Source organism: Rhinoraja longicauda, chromosome 19 (assembly GCF_053455715.1).
Source record: "Rhinoraja longicauda isolate Sanriku21f chromosome 19, sRhiLon1.1, whole genome shotgun sequence".
NCBI classification, from domain to species: domain Eukaryota; kingdom Metazoa; phylum Chordata; class Chondrichthyes; order Rajiformes; family Arhynchobatidae; genus Rhinoraja; species Rhinoraja longicauda.
In genome coordinates, this window is record NC_135971.1 from 5,248,925 (window position 1) to 5,272,102 (window position 23,178).

The following is a 23,178-nucleotide window of genomic DNA, read 5'->3' on the forward strand; positions in this document are numbered from 1 at the left end:
GCCTGGCCCTTGGGCCTTCACGGAGTTCCTAGGCCCCGTGGAGCCTGGAAAACTAGGCCCGGTAAAGAGCCTGGGCCTCGGTTAGTCCGTAAGTCCTCGGGAGCCTTGAAACAAGGCCGTGTTCAAGCCTAGGCCTTGTTTAACGTTCTTTGAAGCCTCAAAACTGGGCCCAGTTCAGAGCCTGGGCCTTGGTTAGTCTGTAAGTCCTCAGGAGTCTTGAAGGGGGGGGGGCGAGGGGGGATGGGGAGGGGGGGAGGTGGAGGCCCTTCCAGTCCCTACTAGAACAGTCTGTCAGACACAGTCAACCTCCCTCCCCTCTCTCTCTTGCTCTCCCTCCCACTCTCCCCCACTCCCTCTCTCTCTCTATCTATTTATCTCCCCATCTTTCTCTCCCCCTCCCCCTCTCCCCACCTCTTTCTCCCACTCCCTCTCTATCTTTTTCTTTTTCTCTCTCTCTTTTTCTCTCTCTCTCTCTCTCTCTCTCTGCAAGGGGCAGACAGCCAAGTTGTTTGCAAAGATACCCGAGGACAGAGAGAGAGAGAGAGGGGGAGAGAGAGAGAGGGGGAGAGAGAGAGAGAGGGGGAGAGAGAGTGTGTGTGTAGGGTAGTGTTAATGTGCGGGGATCGATGTTCGGTGCGGACTCGGTGGGCCGACGGGCCTGTTTCCGAGCTGTATCTCCAATCTAAACTGAAGCAAACTAAACTGCTGTCTCCCCGTTCAGTAGATTTCAAAAGAATTCAAAAGCAATCTGTACAGTCCAAGTAATTTTGAGTTTATTTCAATTACAGTATTGGAAGCAACAATGCACTTCATTCAAATAAACGCCATCTTTTAATCAGCTTGTCGTGTGTGTCAATGGTTGTGTACATTTTCCAAATCACTGAAGTAACATGAACTGTATCTATTACATTGAACTAGTCATTGAACGGAGTTAATAATACCGTGACGACTTTTGACGAGAAGGGTCCAATCCCATTACATTTAAAAAATATTTTCACAAAAGTAATTTCTGTTCCGTTGCCGGACGCGGTTAACGCGTTAAAATGAACGGATCGACAGCTCTGATTCCACTTGCTGTTTATTTCTCTCTTCCCACATTTACATTCCCCCTGGTTTTATTTCCGCGCTCACTGGGGGTTTTTACGACCCGGAATTTGGGGATTAAATGGGAGCCGTTCAGCGCCGACCTGTTGTCCACCGGGTTTCTGCCCCACAGCCCCTGAGCCCCGCTCCTGACGCCGGTCCCGGGACCCGACCCTTTTACACACCCGGAGCGGAACCGGAGCAGATTCTCAGCCACTGGTCTTCATCCCAAGTCTCGAAGAAAGGGTAAAGTTTCTCCGTGAATTTATTCCCAGTGAAGGTGTGGAGATGGGACTTGGTGTCCGCGTCGTAAAATGAAACTGTCCCGGACTCGTAACTGAGATAAACTCCCACCCTCCCGGGGATGGGACGGGCGGGGAGACGGGATGGAGGGGAGGTGACTGCATCAAACTCGTCACCCCCCCGCCACCGCCTGATCCTCCAGACTCCAGTCTCCGGGGTCAGTGTGAACGGTCCCTTCCTCTCCACAGACTCTGCGGCGACTCCCAGACCCCAGCCCCGACTCCCCGCCACCTCCACCTCCCAGTAATGTCTCCCCGATGTGAATCCCTCCGATCCCAGCACATATGGCCGGTATGTAAACCTCTTCCCGGTGTCAGGGAGACTCCTCCGGGTCCCGGTCAGTCTCACCCTCTTCCGATCCTCAAACACCTCGAGCTGCGCATGCGCTGTTTCCACATCCAGGGTGACGGAGACTGGGGGGAGAAGCAGAGAATCAGAGAGTCCCCGGGGGTCGGGGGGAGACTCGGGCAGCGCGGCCCCGGGACCGGGGGACAGGCCGCTCGGCCTCAGGCACAGGCGGGCGGACAACTGAAACCCTGCCCGGGGTTTCACCCACAACCACATCGGGTGGACAACAGTCATCTCTCCCGGAGTTTTTAATCCAGAGATGGAGAGGTGAATTTCGTGAGGTGGGGGAGGGTGGACGGGGAGGACGAGTGCGGAGAGTGTGGAGGATTGGGAGATTGTGGTGGGGATGGGGGAATGAAGCGGGCTATTCAGATATGGAGGCAGATCGGAGCAGGAGGATATAGAGGTGAGTGGTAATTTGAGGTTGTTAAAGAGGAGGTAGAGGTGCGTGGTGGGGTCTACATGATCACAGTGAAAGGGGGCAGACACGAGGGGCCAGATGACCTACTCCTGTGTTTTTTGAGTGGAGGGTGAGACAAAGGGAAGGGTGGGTTTGTTAGTCAATTGGAGTGGGTGCAAAAGGGTTTACAACAACTTCATCAGGTCTGAAGGGCTGTGTTATCAGGTGAAGTTGGACAGTCATAAGGTCATAATGTCATAAATGAAAGTATTCGAATGAGGCCATTCGGCCCATCAAGTCTACTCCACCATTCAATCGTGGCTGATCTATCTCTCGCTCCTAACCCCTTTCTCCTGCCTTCTCCCTATAACCTCTGACACCTGTACTAACCCAGAATCCAGCTATCTCTGCCTTAAAATGTGGGATCTGGGACCATGGACACATCTGGTCACAGAAGGTTCGAGCCCCCGACCGCTGGAGGACAAAGAAGGGAGAGATTGAACTGTTTTTCAACTTCCATCACAGTGAGGAATGTGGAGGGGTCACTGTGGTGGATGTTTACGTTAAAATGTATTTTGTGCGTCCTGTTGCTTTTTACTGTTATGACTGTATGGCAAATGAAGTTCCTCGTATGTTGTAAAACATACTTGGCTAATAAAGTTTTATTGTGATTGTGATAAGGAGCCGTGTTAGGCGGGTAGGATGAAGCGGACTGGAGTAGCGAGGAAAGGAGGGGACCGCGTGGGATTGGAGATGTCGGAAGAGGAGTTACAGTTTACCAAGGTACAGCGAAAATAGTTTTTTGAGTGCTAACCAGTCAGTAGAAAGACAATACATGATTACAATCAATACGTTTGCAGATACATGATGTGGGAATAATGTTTAGTGCAATGTAAAGCCAGCAAGGTGCGATCAAGGATAGTCCGAGGATCACCAATGTGGAAGATAGTAGTTCAGCACTGCTCTCTGGTTGTGGTAGAATGATTCAGTTCCCTGATAACAGCTGGGAAGAAACTGTCCCTGAATCTGGAGGTGTGCGTTTTCACACTTCTGTACCTCTTGCCTGATGGGAGAGGGGAGAAGAGGGAGTGGCCAGGGTGCGACTCGTCCTTGGTTATGCTGCTGGCCTTGCCGAGGCAGCGGGAGGTATAAATGGAGTCAATGGCAGGAGTTTCGGGATTGCGGGAGAGCAGGGAGGAGAGTCTGGAACGGGAATGACGGAATGCGCTTCCTGCAAATTGGCATCAGGACCGCGCGCAACTCCACCAACATCCAACAGCAGGGACAAAACTCCTAGAGCTGGAGGGAAACTCCGTGGGGATCTGTGGATCTGTTGCCACGGGGTTTCCGCTTCTGATTTCAAACCCCGTGTCTGGAGAGAGCCGGCCGAGCGGAGGAAACGGTGGGGAAAACATTGCAATGAATAACAATAGACACTGGACAATAGGTGCAGGAGTAGGCCATTCGGCCCTTCGAGCCTGCAGCACCATTGTATGTGATCATGGATGATCATTCTCAATCAGTACCCCGTTCCTGCCTTCTCCCCATACCCCCTGACTCCGCTATCCTTAAGAGCTCTATCTAGCTCTCTCTTCAATGCATTCAGAGAACTGGCCTCCACTGCCTTCTGAGGCAGAGAATTCCACAGATTTGCAACTCTGACTGAAAATGTTTTCCCTCATCTCCGTTTTAAATGGCCTACCCCTTATTCTTAAACTGTGGACCCTGGTTCTGGACTCCCCCAACATTGGGAACATGTTTCCCCCCTCTAACGTGTCCAGCCCCTTAATAATCTTATATGTTTCGATAAGATCCCCTCTCATCCTTCTAAATTCCAGTGTAACAACGTTCAGCACATCATGCCCACTCTGCTCATTCACCCCCCCCCCCCCCACCCCTACATCTCCATCGTTTCGAATGCATGTGATCCAATCTCTACTTGTACTCTATCTCCCCCCTGGCTGACCTACAGGGAATCAGGAGGGCTAGAAAGAGCAATGAAGGATCCTTGGTGAGTCGGATGGAAGATAATTCCAAGGTATGTTATACAGACATTAAAGGCAAGCGATTAACAGTGAAGCGATGGGGACCCCTGTTGGATAAAGTAGGTAATTCATGCCTGGAACGAGAGTAAGTTGAATACTCCCATGTCCAATATTAAATATGCCCTTTACATGTAATGAATTAGGGGCTAGTGGAATCAAGGGATATGGGGAGAAGGCAGGCACGGGTTACTGATTGTGGACGATTAGCCATGATCACAACGAATGGCGGTGCTGGCTTGTAAGGCCGAATGGCCTCCTCCTGCACCTATTTTCTATGTTTCTAATACTTACAAGTCACGAACAATTATTTATGTTTTACCTGTTTTGACGGAATCAATCCTTTCTCTCAACACCGTGTTCAACAAAAATGGGTGATCGAACTTTCCAACGGCCAAGCTACCGTCTGCTACTGACAACAACTGGTGATCATCACTTATCCTGCATTAATTACACACCCGGTTATAAGACACGCATCAACGATTTCTGGGTTACTTTCCAAAACAGTGTAGAGAGTCTCACCTCCTCTTCTGACGAGTTTCCTCCTGAAATATAAAACATCAGAAAGATCAATTAATTTACACTGAGCGTCCACATCATGACGGCAGGAATTTCAGCCAAATTATTACAATTTTCCGACAGATCCCAGCACTTAATGCTGGCGCGGCGCCCCATCAGTGCAGTATTATGTATTAATTACATGTAAAGCGTATATTTAATACAGGACTGATGGGGCGATTCAACCTCCTCTGGTTCCAGTCGTGAATTACCTCATTTGTCCAACAGGTGTCACCCTCGCTTCACTGTTACCCTCTTACGTTTAATGTCTGTGTAACATGCCTTGGAATTTTCTTCTATCCTATTCGCCAAAGATCCTGCATTGCCCCTTCAAGCGTCCCCTGATTCGTCTTGCACCCTGTGGGTCAGCAAGAGGGGACCCATATCGTCTTCCAACCTTTGACTCCACAGACATCATGTTGCCACTTGTGACTAGATGTTCATGTCAGAATAAGAGAGGACTTGGCTTGAACAACATGAAAAATATGACAGGCTCAATGTGATAAGTACAACTACACTTCCCGATAAAGATGCAGCCAGTCCTGCCATTGAATGGGGTGTGCTAATGTGAGTGAGGTAGTAATATGGCCCCAGAACATCCTATCGAGGGAATGCGATCAACCGGAAATAGTTGTGCATGTGGGCACGAACGACGTCTGGAGGAAGAGGAAGTAGATACTGCAACATGAGTTTAGAGAGTTAGGAAGGAGACTGAGAAGTAGGACGTCGAAGGTGGTTGTCTCTGGACTGCTGCCTGTACCTCGTGCTGGTGGAAGCATGAACAGAGATATCGGGGATATGAATGTATGGCTGAGGGGCTGGTGCAGGGAGCAGTGATTTAGATTTCTAGACCACTGGGATCTCTTCTGGGGTAGGGGTGACCTGTACAAGAGGGAAGGGTTGCCCCTTAGCAGCAGGGGGACCAACATTCTGGCAGGCAGGTTTGCTAATGCTACACGTGTGGCTTTAAACTAAGTAGTGGGGAGGGGGGGGGGTTGACAAATTGGGAATATGAAGATGGAGTTAAAGGGGAAGCGAACACAGGAGACATTGCAAAGGACTCTCGAATAAATGGGAAGGGAAGTTCTAGAAGGGATAAGAGGGTAAGGTCAGGGCCAATTGTGACCGGGGTGAGAGAGGAGGTGAATAACGAAATTAAAGTGTTGTATTTAAATGCGCGAAGTATAAAAAATAAAGTGGACGAGCTTGAGGCTCAGTTTGACATTGGCAAGTATGATGTTGTGGGAATCACTGAGACATGGCTACAAGAGGACCAGGGCTGGGAACTGAATATTCAGGGGTACACAATGTATAGAAAAGACAGACAGGGGGGCAGAGGGGTAGGGTTTGGGGTCGGGGTAAGGAATGATATTCACTTCCTTGCAATGGGGTGACATAGAATCAGGAGATGTAGAATCAGTATGGATAAAAACAAGTAATTGTAAGGGTAAAAAGACCCTAATGGGAGTTATCTACAGGCCCCCAAACTGTAGCCTCGACATAGGGTGCAAGTTGAATCAGGAGCTAAAATTGGCATGTCGCAAGTGTAACGGTGGTTATGGGAGATTTCAACATGCAGGTCGACTGGGAAAATGAGGTTGGTAATGGACCCCAGGAAAGAGAGTTTGTGCCTCCGAGACGGATTCTTAGAACAGCTTGTAATGGAACCGACCAGGGAGAAGGCAATTCTGGATTTAGTGTTGTGTAATGATCCTGATCTGATAAATGGACTTGAGGTAAAAGAGCCATTAGGAAGCAGTGATCACAATATGATAAGTTTTACTCTACAAATTGAGAGGGAGAAGGGAAAATCGGAAGTGTCAGTATTACAGTATAGCAAAGGGGATTACAGAGGCATGAGGCAGGAGCTGGCCTGAATTGACTGGAAGGAGGCCCTGGAAGCAGGGAAGACGGTGGAACAGCAATGGCAGGTATTCCTGGGAATAGTGCAGAAGTTGCAGGATCAATATATTCCAAAGAGGAGGAACGATTCTAAGGGGAGTAAGAGGCACCCGTGGCTGACAAGGGAAGTCAAGGACAGCATAAAAATAAAAGAGAAGAAGTATAACATAGCAAAGAAGAGTGGGAAGCCAAAGGATCGGGACTCTTTTAAAGAGCAACAGAAGATAACTAAAAAGGCAATACTGGGACAAAAGATGAGGTACGAGGGTAAACTAGCCAATAATATAAAGAAGGATAGTAAAAGCTTTTTTAGGTATGTGAAGAGGAAAAAATAGTCAAGGCAAATGTGGGTCCCTTGAAGACAGAAGCAGGGGAACAAGGTAATGGCAGACGAGTTAAACCGGTGCTTTGGACCCGTCTTCACTAAGGAAGATACAAACAATCTCTCAAATGTTCTAGTGTCCAGAGATCCTAGGGTGACAGAGGAACTGAAGGAAATTCACATTAGGCAGGAAATGGTGTTGGGTAGACTGATGGGACTGAAGGCTGATAAATCCCCAGGGCCTGATGGTCTGCATCCCAGAGTACTTAAGGAGGTGGCTCTAGAAATTGTGGACGCATTGGTGATCATTTTCCAATGTTCTATAGATTCAGAATCAGTTCATGTGGATTGGAGGGTAGCTAATGTTATCCCACTTTTTAAGAAAGGAGGGAGAGAGAAAACGGGAAATAATAGACCAGTTAGTCTGACATCAGTGGTGAGGAAGATGCTGGAGTCAATTATAAAAGGCGAAATTGGACTTCCGGTGGCGCTATGCTCTGATAAAGCCACGCGTCAACTAGCTCCGAAGAAAATCCGATCTTAAAGGGGAAAGAACGGGACGGGTCCACTGAAATTTGCCGATAACTTTCAACGAAGGGTGAGTGAAGTCATTAGACCGTGACTCCTACCGTTTATATGTCGATAAGTCGCACTCCCCCGTTAAAAACTGCTGCAAAACGAGTTGGCAAGGCCAGGCTGCCGGAAGAGGAATCAGGTCAGATGGAAGCATCAGCCTCAGCCTCAGCCTCAGCCTCAATTCCAGTGCCGACCCAAGAAGAAATTCCCAAACAGTCCCGAAAGCCACAGCCTAAAAAAATTGGATTGGAGGAATTTCGAACCATAGTTGGTGAGGAGCTTTCAAGTTTGAAGGATGATTTTCAGGAAATGAAAGATGAATTAATATCGTTGAAAGGATTGAAGGGAGAAATATCAACTATCATCAGTGAGAAGTTATCATCAGTGAAGAAAGAAATATGTGATAGTATGAACGAACATATGGTGGAAGTAAACTCTAAACTACAAAAGCTGGATTCCGACTTTACCAGTAAGTTGGAGCATATTACTACTACGGTACATCAACATGACGAGGCTATACGCGAGTTGGAAGTTCTAGCTGAGACAAGCGCTGACACAACAAAAAGGGTATTAACGGAGACTCAACGCCTATCTGATCTACTAGCGAAAGTAACCGAGAAATGCATTGACTTAGAGGGTCGCTCTAAACGTCAGAACCTAAGGATTGTTGGAGTTAAAGAAGGCCAAGAGAAAGATAAAAACCTCTGTGATTTCACTGCTGAACTCCTACGGGATGTTTTGAAACTGGACACAAAACCTTTGCTGGATCGAGCCCACAGAGCACTGAGAGCTCGGCCAGCTGCTGGCGCTCCCCCAAGGCACCTGATATTAAAGGTACACTACTCTCACGTCTTAGAAGATATTCTGTCAAGAATCGCTATCAACAGAAACTTATCATTCCAAGGCGACAATATCCGTATTTTTAGAGATTATCCTGCTGAGGTGGTTAAGAAAAGAGCACTTTTTAATGAGACAAGATCAATTCTGAGGAAGATCCCATCGCTCAGATTCGGAATGTTGTACCCGGCCAAACTGCGAGTCACCTACAAGCAGACAGAAACCTTTTATACTGATCACATTAAAGCATTCGAATTCGCCCGAGAGATTGAAAACTCGCTGATGGGATGAATACCACTCCACGGCTGTAATCACTGGCAGAGAACTGATTGGGCTATAAGGCGTTATAATTTAAAGTTCCAAGACCAGTGAATAAGCTATATGACTATTAATCTTTATTAACTACTATTAATAAAAAAATATTATTAATCACTACCAATAAGAAGTTCAAGTAATACTTGACTCATGTTAATTTTACTTTTAACATTTAACTAATACACCCTAGGGGGGAAAACTGGCCTATTTTGGATTAAATTCCTTTGGGCCTGTCCTGTTTATTTCCCCTTGCTTCTAAAAATATATATATTTTAAAACCGGGACGGAGCTAGTATTAATTTTGTTTTTACATCTCACGGAAGTCCTTAGATTTTTTGCCACCTTAGGGTGGCTAACACTAACTGCACTAATTGTAGTTGTAGTTTTAGTTGTCTCTTCTTTTTTCCTGCACTCTTTTAACCTTTTATATATCGATTTTTTTTTTAGATTTAACTTTTATTATCATGTTATTTTTCAGAACTTATATACTTTAGGGAGATATTTCCGGGAGGCACTCTACGCTGTACAAAAGATCATCCACCCCTCATTCAAGAAAAATGTTGTAGTCCGGGTGCCAGACCATTTGCTTTATTATAGACCATTTATCGGTTAAGATGCAAGATTCTATTAGGAAAACAGGGGTTAAAGGTATTACATTTTGTAGTTGGAATGTCAAGGGTGTTAATGAACCAATTAAAAGAGGTAAAGTACTTTCACATTTAAAATCTATTGATGCAGACATAATGTTCCTTCAGGAAACTCATCTAAAAAATGTAGCACATAATAGACTGAAAGGCAAATGGATTGATAAAGTATTTCACTCATCGTTTCCCTTTAAATCAAGAGGTGTTGCTATTTTAATTCGCAAGGGTATACCATTTATAAATACTTCCTCTATAGTCGACACTGAAGGTAGATATGTTATATTAGTGGGAGAACTATATTCTACAAAATTGATATTGGTGAATGTCTACGCACCAAATTTTGATAATCCGTTATTTTTTAAAAAAATATTTAATACCATTCCAGAATTTGGACAATATAACTTGATAATTGGAGGAGATTTAAATTGTACATTAGATCCTTATTTGGATAGATCTTCAACTCAAAGGAAAACAAAATCCAAGTTGTGTGAATTATTAAACTCTTATATAAATAATGCAAATATAAAAGATGTTTGGAGGATTGATAATCCTTCAGGCCGAGAGTATTCATTTTATTCACCTGTGCATAAAACTTATTCAAGAATTGATTATTTCTTGGTGGACTCCAAACTTATTCCTTATACGTATAATTCAAAATATCATAATATTATTATATCCGATCATGCCCCTTTAACATTTAGGGTAAAACTCCAAGGAGTAACGGGGAAACAGACTAATTGGAGATTTAATCCGCAAATCTTAAATGAAAAAGCATGTTATGACTATCTTAAATCGCAATTTGAGATTTTTTTTAATGCAAATGACCTTCCTGAAACACCTGCGTCCCTGCTTTGGGAAACATTTAAAGCGTTTGTGAGAGGATGTATTATTGCTTTTCAAGCGTCTCAAAACAAGAAGAACCGAGCTGAACAGAATGACCTGGAAAGTCAGATAAGACAGTTAGACATAATAAATGCCATCGCTCCCTCTATTGAAATACATAACAAAATTGCAGTTCTCAAATATAAGTTAAATTATATCCTTTCAGCTCATATTTTAAGGCTTTTTCAATATACTAAACAAAAACATTTTGAATTTGGAGATAAACCACAGAAATTGCTAGCACGTCAACTCCGTAAATTAGAAGATGATTCTACAATTCATAAAATTAGATCAGAAAATGGAGATTTGCTTAAACTACCTAAGGATATTAATCAGAGATTTTTGCAATTTTATCAGTCATTATATTCATCAAAAATAACAGATACTTCTGCGCAGATGCAAAAGTTTTTGCAGGAATGTAACCTTCCTGGTTTGAATGTGAGTGATAGAAATTTAATGGGTGCAGAAATAACTATGAAAGACGTTGAAGAGACTATTAAATCCATGAAAAATGGGAAGACTCCTGGCCCTGATGGCTTAAATAATGAATTTTATAAAAAATTCAGTGGGTTGATCTCTCCACGTTTGCAAACTGTATATAGTCACGCCTTTAAACAACAGAGATTGCCACAAACTCTGACTGAATCAACAATAATCCTCATTCCTAAAAAAGATAAGGATTCTGAAGACCCTGGTTCGTATAGGGCGATAGCTCTTTTAAATACTGATCAGAAGATATTAGCGAAAATCTTAGCTCAGAGATTAAGTCTAGTTATAGACAAATTGATACACCCCGATCAATCAGGCTTTATAGCCAAACGATATTCATTTTTCAACTTGAGACGCTTGTTTAATATAATTTATTCAAATAGACTATTAAATGAAGATTTAGCAATCATCTCGCTAGATGCTGAAAAAGCATTTGATCAAGTAGAATGGCCCTATCTTTTCTCAGTGATGGAAAAATTTCAATTAGGTGAAAATTTTTGTGCATGGGTGAAACTTTTATATACATCCCCAACAGCTAGAATATTAACTAATCAAATGCTGTCATCTAAATTTCATTTAGCTAGGGGTTGTAGACAAGGATGTCCACTATCACCACTTTTATTTGCCCTTATTATAGAACCACTTGCTGAGAGTATTAGATCAAATTCAGATATTTATGGCTACAACACTAAACATACAACCAATAAAATTTCTTTATATGCGGATGATGTATTAATATATATTACAAAGCCAGAAATTAGCATTCCGAATTTATTAAATCTCATAACTCAATTTGGTTCATTTTCAGGTTATAGAATTAACTGGTATAAAAGTGAAATTATGCCAATAATGGAGCATAATCCGGCCATACTTCAACAATTTCCTTTTAAAATTGCCTATGAAAAGTTTAAATATCTTGGAATTTACGTGACTAGGAAATATATTTCTTTATTTAAATCAAATTTTCCTCCTTTACTTGCTAAATTACACAGAAATATCCAATTTTGGAAAACACTTCCTATATCATTAGTTGGTCGTAGTAATGCTATAAAGATGATCTTTCTTCCACAGCTACTATACTTATTTCAAGCAATTCCGATCTACCTTCCAAAAAAGTTTTTTTTAAAAATTGATTCAATTGTTACTAATTTTATTTGGGACTACAAGACTCATAGAATAAATAAAAGACACTTATGTAAGTCTAAAATTAATGGAGGAATTGCTTTACCTAACTTTTTATTTTATTATTGGGCGGTTAATATTAAAAATATAACCTGCTGGTTGGATGATTCTGATCAACAACCGGATTGGTTAAAGATGGAGAAAGAGGATTGCTTACCATTCGATATTGGTGCGATCCTCTTAGCTCCAATAAATTTAAATAAAAAAACATATGGAGGTAATCCCATTATACATAGTGTTATCCGTACCTGGAAACAATTAAAGCTTACGTTAAAATTGAGTAAATTATCTGTTTTCCTTCCTATTGCGAATAATCCTTCTTTTAAACCGTCTGTCTTAGATAGAGGCTTTGCTCAATGGAAAAGTTATGGAATCAAAAGGGTGGGAGATCTTTATCATAAGGGAACTTTTCTTTCGTTTCAGGAGTTACAGCAGAAGTACGGATTACATGTTAATAATTATTTTAGATATTTACAACTTAGAGATTATGTAAAATCACATATGCAAGAATATAAGTTTAGAGGTCCAGAAACACTTGATGTATGCCTGAATCGACATTATAACTCAAATAAATTAATATCTTTTATTTACAATATTCTCCTTGACATTGACATTCCGTCATCAGAATCCTATAGACGAGCATGGGAGGACGAATTGAATCAATTTATAATGCAAGATATATGGGATGAAAGTTTACAACATATACATCAATGTTCATTGAATACTAGACATTCCTTAATACAATTTAAAATAATACATAGATTACATTATTCGAAGACGAAATTAAATAGGATTTTTCCTAGTATCTCTCCTATGTGTGATAAATGTCAATTTCAAGAAGCTAATTTAACTCATATTTTCGTAACTTGTATAAAAATGCAAAACTTCTGGTTGGAGATTTTTAAAATAGTTTCTAAAGTTATTAATAAAAAATTAGATATGGACCCAAAATTAATTATATTAGGATTATCAGAACATACTACAAATTTTACAGTAAGTCAGGTACATTTTTTTGATTACAGTCTAATAACTGCGAAAAAACTAATACTTAAATTTTGGAAAAAACCAATAACCCCCACAATTAAAATGTGGACTATGGAAATGACAGAGACCCTGCATTTGGAAAAAATAAGGTTTGCCTTAATCGACAAACCTGAGTTATTTTTAAAAATATGGTCTCCATTTATTGAATTTTTAGAAAAGTAAATGGGTTTGGCACAGGACTAAAATAAAATTTAAATAAAAAGTTGAAACTTGAGTTGGGGGTTGGATGTACAGCTGTGGTTTTTGTCTCCCGGATCTACTCCCGTTAATTTTTATTGTTAGATCCTTTTTAAAAAATTTTTTTTTTTTTTTTTTTAACCCTCTTACTCTCTCTTCCCAAGTTTATAGTTTTATATTTTTATTTTTACTTTCTCTCTTCAAAAATTTAAAAATTGAAGCTATGTAAGAACTTTGTAACAAATGTGTTTTTTTAAAATTTCGATTTGTACATATGCTTTTCAAAAATAAAAAAAAAATAAAAAAAAATAAAATAAAAATAAAAGGCGAAATTGCGGAGCATTTGGATAGCAGTAACAGGGTCGTTCCGAGCCAGCATGGATTTACGAAGGGGAAATAATGCTTGACTAACCTTCTGGAATGTTTTGAGGATGTAACTAGGAAATGTGACAGGGGAGAGCCGGTGGATGTGGTGTACCTCGACTTTCAGAAAGCCTTCAACAAGTTTCCATATAGGAGATTAGTGGGTAAAATTAGAGCACATGGTATTGGGGGTAGGGTACTGACATGGATAGAAAATTGGTTGACAGACAGAAAGCAAAGAGTGGGGATAAATGGGTCCCATTCAGAATGGCAGGCAGTGACTAGTGGGGTACCGCAAGGCTCGGTGCTGGGACCGCAGCTATTTACAATATACATTAATTACTTGGATGAAGGGATTAAAAGTACCATTAGCAAATTTGCAGATGATACAAAGCTGGGTGGTAGTGTGAACTGTGAGGAAGATGCTATGAGGTTGCAGGGTGACTTGGACAGGTTGTGTGAGTGGGCGGATGCATGGCAGATGCAGTTTAACGTGGATAAGTGTGCGGTTATCCACTTTGCTGGTAAAAATAGGAAGGCAAAGTATTATCTGAATGGTGTCATGTTAGGAAAAAAGACATACAACGAGATCTGGGTGTCCTAGTGCATCGGTCACTGAAAGGAAGCATGCAGGTACAGCAGGCAGTGAAGAAAGCCAATGGAATGTTGACCTTTATAACAAGAGGAGTTGAGTACAGAAGCAAAGAGGTCCTTCTGCAGTTGTACAGGGCCCTAGTGAGACCACACGTGGAGTACTTTGTGCAGTTTTGGTCTCCAAATTTGAGGAAGGCTATTCTTGCTATTAAGGGCGTGCAGCGTAGGTTTACTAGGTTAATTCCCGGAATGGCGGGACTGTCATATGTTGCAAGACTGGAGCGACTAGGCTTGTATACACTGGAATTTAGAAGGATGAGAAGGGATCTCAATTGCAACAAATCTGAAATCACCATCATTGGTCCAAAAACGCTCACCAAATCCACCCAAAACTTCATCCTCAACATTGATGGTCTCCCAGTATCCACCTCCCCTCACATCCGGAATCTTGGAATCATCTTTGATCAAATCCTCTCCTTCGACAAACACATCACAAAGACAGCCTTCTTCCACCTCAAAAACATTGCCCGTCTCCGTCCATCCCTCTCCTCCACAGCTGCAGAAACCCTCATCCACGCCTTCATCACCTCCCGTCTGGACTACTGCAACAGCCTCCTCTATGGCGCACCCTCAAAAATCATCAGTAAACTTCAATACATTCAAAACTCCGCTGCCCGTCTACTCACCCACACCCCGATCCGTGACCATATCACCCCCGTCCTTTACAAACTCCACTGGCTCCCCATCCCCCAGAGAATCCAGTACAAAATCCTCCTCATAACCTACAAAGCCCTCCATAACCTGGCCCCATCCTACCTGACCAACCTCCTCCACAGGCACACTCCCACCTGCACCCTCCGCTCTGCTGCTGCCAATCTCCTATCCCCCCACATCCGGACCAAACTCAGATCCTGGGGGGACAGGGCTTTCTCCATCGCTGCTCCCATCCTATGGAACTCACCACCCCAAACCGTTAGAGACTCCTCCACACTCACCACATTCAAAACATCGCTGAAGTCTCACCTGTTCAGTACTGCCTTCAACCACTGAAGGTCACCTCACTGTCTCTGTTTCCTTTCTCTGTTCACTTATTTACTTATTTATCTATTTATTCATTTCCCTATGTTCTCTAAATCTCTGTAAAGCGTCTTTGAGTATATGAAAAGTGCTATATAAATAAAATGCATTATTATTATTATTATCTTATCGAAACGTATAAGATTATTAAGGGGTTGGATACGTTAGAGGCAGGAAACATGTTCCCAATGTTGGGGGAGTCCAGAACCAGGGGCCACAGTTTAAGAATAAGGGGTAGGCCATTGAGAACGGAGATGAGGAAAAACTTTTTCAGTCAGAGAGTTGTGAATCTGTGGAATTCTCTGCCTCAGAAGGGAGTGGAGGCGAATTCTTTAAATGCATTCAAGAGAGAACTATATAGAGCTCTTAAGGATAGCGGAGTGAGGGGGTATGGGGAGAAGGCAGGAACGGGGTACTGATTGAGAATGATCAGCCATGATCACATTGAATGGCGGTGCTGGCTCGAAGGACCGAATGGCTTTAAACTAAGTAGTGGGGGGAGGGGTTAACAAATTGTGAATATGAAGATGAGGTTAAAGGGAATACAGGAGATATTGCAGAAGACTCTCGGAAGAATGGGAACAGAAGTTCTAGAGGGGAAAAGAGATTAAGGGCAGGGCCATTTGTGACCGATGTGAGAGGGGAGGTAAATACAGAAGTTAAAGTGTTGTACTTAAATGCGCGTAGTATAAAAAATAAAGTGGATGAGCTTGAGGCTCAGTTAGTCATGGGCAAGTATGATGTTGTAGGGATCACTGAGACATGGCTACAAGAGGACCAGGGCTGGGAACTGAATATTCAGGGGTACACAACGTATAGAAAAGACAGACAGGTGGGCAGAGGGGGTAGGGTTGCTCTGCTGGTAAGGAATGATATTCATTCCCTTGCAAGGGGTGACGTAGAATCAGGAGATGTTGAATCAGTATGGATAGAAATGAGGAATTGTAAGGGTAAAAAGACCCTAATGGGAGTTATCTATAGGCCCCCAAACAGTAGCCTCGACATAGGGTGCAAGTTGAATCAGGAGATAAAATTGGGGTGTCACAAATGTAATGCTAAGGTGGTTATGGGAGATTTCAACATGCAGGTAGACTGGGAAAATCAGGTTGGTAATGGACCCCAGGAAAGAGAGTTTGTAGAGTGCCTTCGAGATGGATTCTTAGAACAGCTTGTACTGGAGCCTACCAGGGAGAAGGCAATTCTGGATTTAGTGTTGTGTAATGATCCTGATCTGATAAGGGGACTAGAGATAAAAGAGCCATTAGGAGGCAGTGATCACAACATGATAAGTTTTATGGAAATGGAAAGGTAGAAGGGAAAATCGGAAGTGTCAGTATTACAGTATAGCAAAGGGGATTACAGAGGCATGAGACAGGAGCTGGCCAAAATTGACTGGAAGGAGGCCCTAGCAGGGAAGACGGTAGAACAGCAATGGCAGGTATTCCTGGGAATAATGCAGAGGTTGCAAGATCGATTTATCCCAAAGAGGCGGAAAGACTCTAAGGGGAGTAAGAGACACCTGTGGCTGACAAGGGAAGTCAAGGACAGCATAAAAATTAAGGAGAGGAAGTATAACATAGCAAAGAAGAGTGGGAAGACAGAGGATTGGGACTATTTTAAAGAGCAACAAAAGTTAACTAAAAAGGCAATAAGGGGAGAAAAGATGAGGTACGAGGGTAAACTAGCCAATAATATAAAGGAGGATAGCAAAAGTTTTTTTAGGTACGTGAAGAGGAAAAAATAGTCAAGGCAAATGTGGGTCCCTTGAAGACAGAAGCAGGGGAATTTATTATGGGGAACAAAGAAATGGCAGACGAGTTAAACCGTTACTTTGGATCGGTCTTCACTGAGGAAGATACACACAATCTCCCAAATGTTCTAGGGGCCGGAGAACCTAGGGTGATGGAGGAACTGAAGGAAATCCACATTAGGCAGGAAATGGTTTTGGGTAGACTGATGGGACTGAAGGCTGATAAATCCCCAGGGCCTGATGTCTGCATCCCAGGGTACTTAAGGAGGTGGCTCTAGAAATAGTGGAAGCATTGGAGATCATTTTTCAATGTTCTATAGATTCAGGATCAGTTCCTGTGGATTGGAGGATAGCAAATGTTATCCCACTTTTTAAGAAAGGAGGGAGAGAGAAAACGGGTAATTATAGACCAGTTAGTCTGACATCAGTGGTGGGGAAGATGCTGGAGTCAATTATAAAAGATGAAATTGCTGAGCATTTGGATAGCAGTAACAGGATCATTCCGAGTCAGCATGGATTTACGAAGGAGAAATCATGCTTGACAAATCTACTGGAATTTTTTGAGGATGTAACTAGGAAAATTGACAGGGGAGAGTCAGTGGATGTGGTGTACCTCGACTTTCAGAAAGCCTTCGACTAGGTCCCACATAGGAGATTAGTGGGCAAAATTAGAACACATGGTATTGGTGGTAGGGTACTGACATGGATAGAAAATTGGTTGACAGACAGAAAGCAGAGTGGGGATAAATGGGTCCCTTTCGGAATGGCAGGCAGTGACCAGTGGGGTACCGCAAGGTTCGGTGCTGGGACCCCAGCTATTTACGATATACATTAATGACTTAGATGAAGGGATTAAAAGTACCATTAGCAAATTTGCAGATGATACTAAGCTGGGGGGTAGTGTGAATTGTGAGGAAGATGCAATAAGGCTGCAGGGTGACTTGGACAGGTTGTGTGAGTGGGCGGATACATGGCAGATGCAGTTTAATGTAGATAAGTGTGAGGTTATTCACTTTGGAAGTAAGAATAGAAAGGCAGATTATTATCTGAATGGTGTCAAGTTAGGAAGAGGGGATGTTCAACGAGATCTGGGTGTCCTAGTGCATCAGTCACTGCAAGGAAGCATGCAGGTACAGCAATCAGTGAAGAAAGCCAATGGAATGTTGGCCTTCATAACAAGAGGAGTTGAGCAAAGAGGTCCTTCTACAGTTGTACCGGGCCCTGGTGAGACCGCACCTGGAGTACTGTGTGCAGTTTTGGTCTCCAAATTTGAGGAAGGATATTCTTGCTATTGAGGGCGTGCAGCGTAGGTTCACTAGGTTAATTCCCGGAATGGCGGGACTATCGTATGTTGAAAGGCTGGAGCAATTGGGCTTGTATACACTGGAATTTAGAAGGATGAGGGGGGATCTTATTGAAACATATAAGATAATTAGGGGATTGGACGCATTAGAGGCAGGAACATGTTCCCAATGTTGGGGGAGTCCAGAACAAGGGGCCACAGTTTAAGAATAAGGGGTGGGCCATTTAGAACGGAGATGAGGAAGAACTTTTTCAGTCAGAGAGTGGTGAAAGTGTGGAATTCTCTGCCTCAGAAGGCAGTGGAGGCCAGTTCGTTGGATGCTTTCAAGACAGAGCTGGATAGAGCTCTTAAGGATAGCGGAGTGAGGGGGTATGGGGAGAAGGCAGGAACGGGGTACTGATTGAGAGTGATCAGCCATGATCGCATTGAATGGCGGTGCTGGCTCGAAGGGCTGAATGGCCTACTCCTGTACCTATTGTCTATTGTCTATTGTCTAAACTATTTATTTGGAGACACAAGGTGCTGCATAGAGTGAAATCGTGATCAGGCCAGCCAGCATCTGAGGAGGGAAATGTACACATGACGTTTCTGAACAGGAGCCCCTTTAAATCTTCTGGAAGAGATGGTAGAGGTGAAGGGAAGAAAGTGGGGCAATAAATGGCAAGCGATATGTGAAGCTGTGTGATGACGGACATATGACAGACTGATGGATATGCCTGCGGCTGATGGCGAAGGGGAGGAAACTTGCTACTGAATTGGAATCTGGCCAGGAAGATAAATGGGGAATGCAATGGAAGGGATGGGGTGGAAATCAACAGCAGAGAATGTGTTGTGTTCCCAGTAGGAAGGGTTGGGGGATCTGCGGTTGGGGAAGGGGAACCAACGTGGTGACGGGGACTGGGGATGGAAAGAAATGCCTGTGGGGAACAGTTGAAGGAACAGGGACGTCTGAAGGGGATAAAGTTTACCTGTAACAGGAGAATATATGTTACATGTTGGGTTGTCGTCTGCTCAAAATATGAGGTGTTCGTCTTCCCTACCGACTGGGCTGTTTCAATCAGCCCTGAATTATTGGGAAATTCTGCATTTATTTCAGACTGTTACCCACTATTTTGTGAGTGTGGCCTTGTGGAAGCTAACTTTGGGGAAACCATTTTGTGGCACCTTTGGAGGACATTTTGTGCTGGGAAGTTCGAAACCTTAGCAGCTTGTTAGAAAGATCTGTACAAAAGCTTGTTTTGGTTATTGTATTGAAAACAGGCTTTTGCAAGGTAGTCCTTCACATTCATGGACACCTGCAGATAAGAAGTTGCTTCCCATGGTTTAGAAGTTGTTTTTCTGGGTTTGTTGTTGAGTTCTGGACATTTCAATGTTCTGAACTAGATGTTATGGTACCTCCTTATTGCCTAACGGTACCTCTCTAATCATCTTAGCTATGTGACTCCCTTTACTCCCCTGTACTCCTGTTTGACTCCCGAACACAATTAAAGGAACTCTATTATGGGAACTCTACTATGTATCTGCTGAGACTGCTTTATGCTATATAACCATGGAAAATTACTGCATCTGCTTTGTGCTGTTTTCAACTGTATAAATACTGACTGTAATCTGTATGTTCTTTGAGAGGACAGAAGCAGGTGCTTGAGCGAACAACAGTGAACTCAGGTCTCTGTGTCTCTCCCACCTTGGTGTTTCAGTAAAACGATTTAACTGAGTCTTGTGTTTTGCGTACTTATTTTAGAAATAAGTCGAGTCGACTTTCACAGCCTTACATTGAATCAAATTGAATTTGTAACTCCTTACCTTCAGAAATATCAAACTGTCCGTTTGGTTCATCCGCTCCTGCAGCTTTGTGAGTTTCTCTTGAATAGAGTTTATCTCCTCTTGAATCGCTCGTAGATTATTCTCCATTGGATTTAGAACGCTCTCCTCGTCTTCCCGGAGATCCCTGAGAAAGAGCCGCTCTTTCTCATTGAGAATCTGGCGCAGTTCAGCAAATACCGATGCGATGTAGGTCAACAGGTTCTGTGACTGTTCCTGACAAATGAAAGGTGAAGGTCAATATTATCGAGCCTGGAATCTAAGACAATAGCACAAGATCAGAGAAGGGAAACTGGAAACCTTACCCGGACTCCAGAAATCTTCTCTTTCTGTTGCTGCTCCATTTCCTCCACCGCTGATTTATTTTTTGAGAGAATCTCCAAGGAAGTTTTAATCTGCTCCTGGGATTGAGATTCAGATTCAGTCAGTGAAAGAATTAGACCAGACGGAACCAATGAACTGGAGACACGGAACTGCACATGAAAGTTTACAAAAAGACACAAACTGCTGGAGAACTCATCGGGTCGTGGAGCGTATCAGCAGAGAGCTGCGGGCTGTCTCACCTGGAAGGACTGCTGGAGTCCCTGCATGGACGTGAGGGAGAAGGTACAGGGACAGGTGTTTCATCTCCAGCGGTGGCTGGGGCAAGTACCTGGGGAAGGGCTGGTTTGGGTGGGAGGCTGGGTGAACCGAACAGTCGCCGAGGGAGCGCGGTCCGAAAACGCAGAATTGAAAATTCATCAGCTGATCACATTCTGTTTTCTTTTACCTTGTATCTTTCAACAGCTTCTTTAATCGGTATGAAACTGTGGGACTTGTGTTCCCGCGCAGCTACGCAACTCACACAGACCAGTTTATTGTCGGTTTCACAAAACAGCTTCAGTTCTTCCTGATGTTCCTCGCAGTGAAGTTTACTTTCCTTCCCTCCCGTGTTCAGGCTCAGTGCTCGAGCTGTCTCAGTGATACTCGCCAAGGCCCGATTTACTTTGAGGGTGCGGTCTGCAATCTCCTCTCTACATACCGGGCAGGAGTTTCTCTCCTCCTTGTCCCAACTCTGTGTGATACAGGAGCGGCAGAAGTTGTGCCCGCACTCCAGTGTCGCCGGATCGGTGAAGAAATCCAGGCAAATGGGACAAATCGCTTCTTCGGTTAAACTCTGGATCTGGTGTTTCGAAGCCATTTTTAATTCCGAGAATTTCCTGGTTCAAACGACTCCGCCTTCACAGAACTGCCGGTGTCAACGACACGCCCTGCAGTGCGCGGCGAATTGATTCTGTGCTGAATAATGTTGTTTTGCTGGGAGTGTTCAGGGTGAAGGGCCTCTGGCAATCTGCCACTGATTACACACCAGCAAGAGGCTGGTAACACAGTAAACGAGTCTGAACGTGTCAATAACCGGGCGGGCGAGCGCCGGGCTGTCTAAGGAAGGGCAGAAACGAAATGGGGGATGTATTAAGTCAGCTCTACGTAGAGCGTGAAACGGTGATTAAACATCAACTTAGAGCGACTGCTGGTAAAATAAACTCTGCAATAAAATCGGAGTCCTGGAGAGAATGTTGTGTTGTGAGGTGACAGACGCGCGACAGTCGCTGAGATTTGGTTGCATAAAAAGTAGGAAAGACAATACTCTGTTACTGCGTGCAACACATTCACCTTCTCGGTGAAAGTCGTCTTGTTGAAAGAAACAGCAAGCACATGTGACACACGTCTGTGTGGGTGTTTGTGTGTGTGTGTGTGTGTGTGTGTCTGTGTGTGGGTGTTTGTGTGTGTGTGTGTGTGGGTCTGTGTGTGGGTGTTTGTGTGTGTCTGGGTGTGTGTCTGGGTGTGTGTGTCTGGGTCTGTGTGTGTGGGTGTGTGTGTGTGTGTGGGTATGTGTTTCTCTGTGTGTGTGTGATTGTGTCTGTGTGTGTGTGTGGGTGTGTGTGTGGGTCTGTGTGTGGGTGTGTGTCTGTGTCTTGGTGTGGGTGTGTGTGTCTGTGTGGGTGTGTGTGTCTCTGTGTGGATGATTGTGTCTGTGTGTGTGTCTGTGTGTGGGTGTGTGTGTCTGTGTGTGGGTGTATGTGTGGGTGTGTGTGTCTCGGTGTGTGTGGGTGATTGTGGCTGTGTCTGTGTGGGTGTGTGTCTGTGTGTGGGTCTGTGTGTGGGTGATTGTGTCTGTGTGTGTGTCTGTGTGTGGGTGTGTGTGTCTGTGTGTGGGTGTGTGTGTGTGGGTCTGTGTGTGGGTCTGTGTGTGGGTGATTGTGTCTGTGCGTGTGTCTGTGTTTGGGTGGGTGTGTGTGTGTGGGTCTGTGTGTGGGGGTCTGTGTGTGGGTGTGGGTGTCTGTGTGTGGGTGTGTGTGAGTGTGGGTCTGTGTGTGTGTGTGTCTGTGTGTGTGTGGGTGTGTGTGTGGGTGACTGTGTGTGTGTCTGTGTGTGGGTGTGTGTGTGTGTGTGTGGGTCTGTGTGTGTGTGTGTGTGTGTGCGTGTGTGCGTGTGTGTGTGTGTGCTTGTGTTACAGTTCTTGGCCTTGTAATAAAAAATAGACAACACATTAATTGTGTGGCTGAGCTTATTTACCCCAGTCTAGTAGACACCGACACTCCAGCAGTTGTCTGGACACACCCAGTGTGTGGGTGTGTGTGTGGGTCTGTGTGTGTGTCTGTGTGTGGGTTAGCTGCGAGGGGGACGCTAGGAGGCTGCAGATTGACTTGGATAGATTAGGCGAGTGGGCAAATGCATGGTAGATGCAATATAATGTGGATAAATATGAGGTTATCCACTTTGGCGGCAAGAACAGGAAAGCAGAGTATTACCTGAATGGTGGAATTCTCTGCCACAGAAGGTAGTTTAGGCCAGTTCATTGGCTATATTTAAGAGGGAGTTAGATGTGGCCCTTGTGGCTAAAGGGATCAGGGGATATGGAGAGAAGGCAGGTACGGGATACTGAGCTGGATGATCAGCCAAGATCATATTGAATGGTGGTGCAGGCTCGAAGGGCCGAATGGCCTACTCCTGCACCTATTTTCTATATTTCTATGTCATTGTACCTGCTTGCTTCATCACCCACAGAAAACACTGCCCCTCACATTCCCAATGAACCTGACCCCCCCCCCCCCTCCCCCCTATCCCGGTAACTCTGTGTTTGTGTTGTCATTTGTGAGCGGAGCACCAAGGCACATTCCTTGAA

The 23,178-nt window shown here is 43.9% G+C and overlaps 1 pseudogene across 1 annotated transcript; it reads right to left on the reverse strand.

Moving 5' to 3' along the window:
• Window positions 1-827: 827 nt before the first annotated feature.
• LOC144602602 (E3 ubiquitin-protein ligase TRIM39-like) lies at window positions 828-21,446 on the reverse strand (annotated as a pseudogene). Its single transcript, XR_013548466.1, has 5 exons — window positions 20,782-21,446; window positions 20,318-20,413; window positions 4,699-4,721; window positions 4,499-4,617; window positions 828-1,799 (listed from the first exon to the last, which is right to left on the reverse strand). The product of XR_013548466.1 is annotated as an E3 ubiquitin-protein ligase TRIM39-like (transcript).
• Between the last annotated feature and the right edge of the window lie 1,732 nt (window positions 21,447-23,178).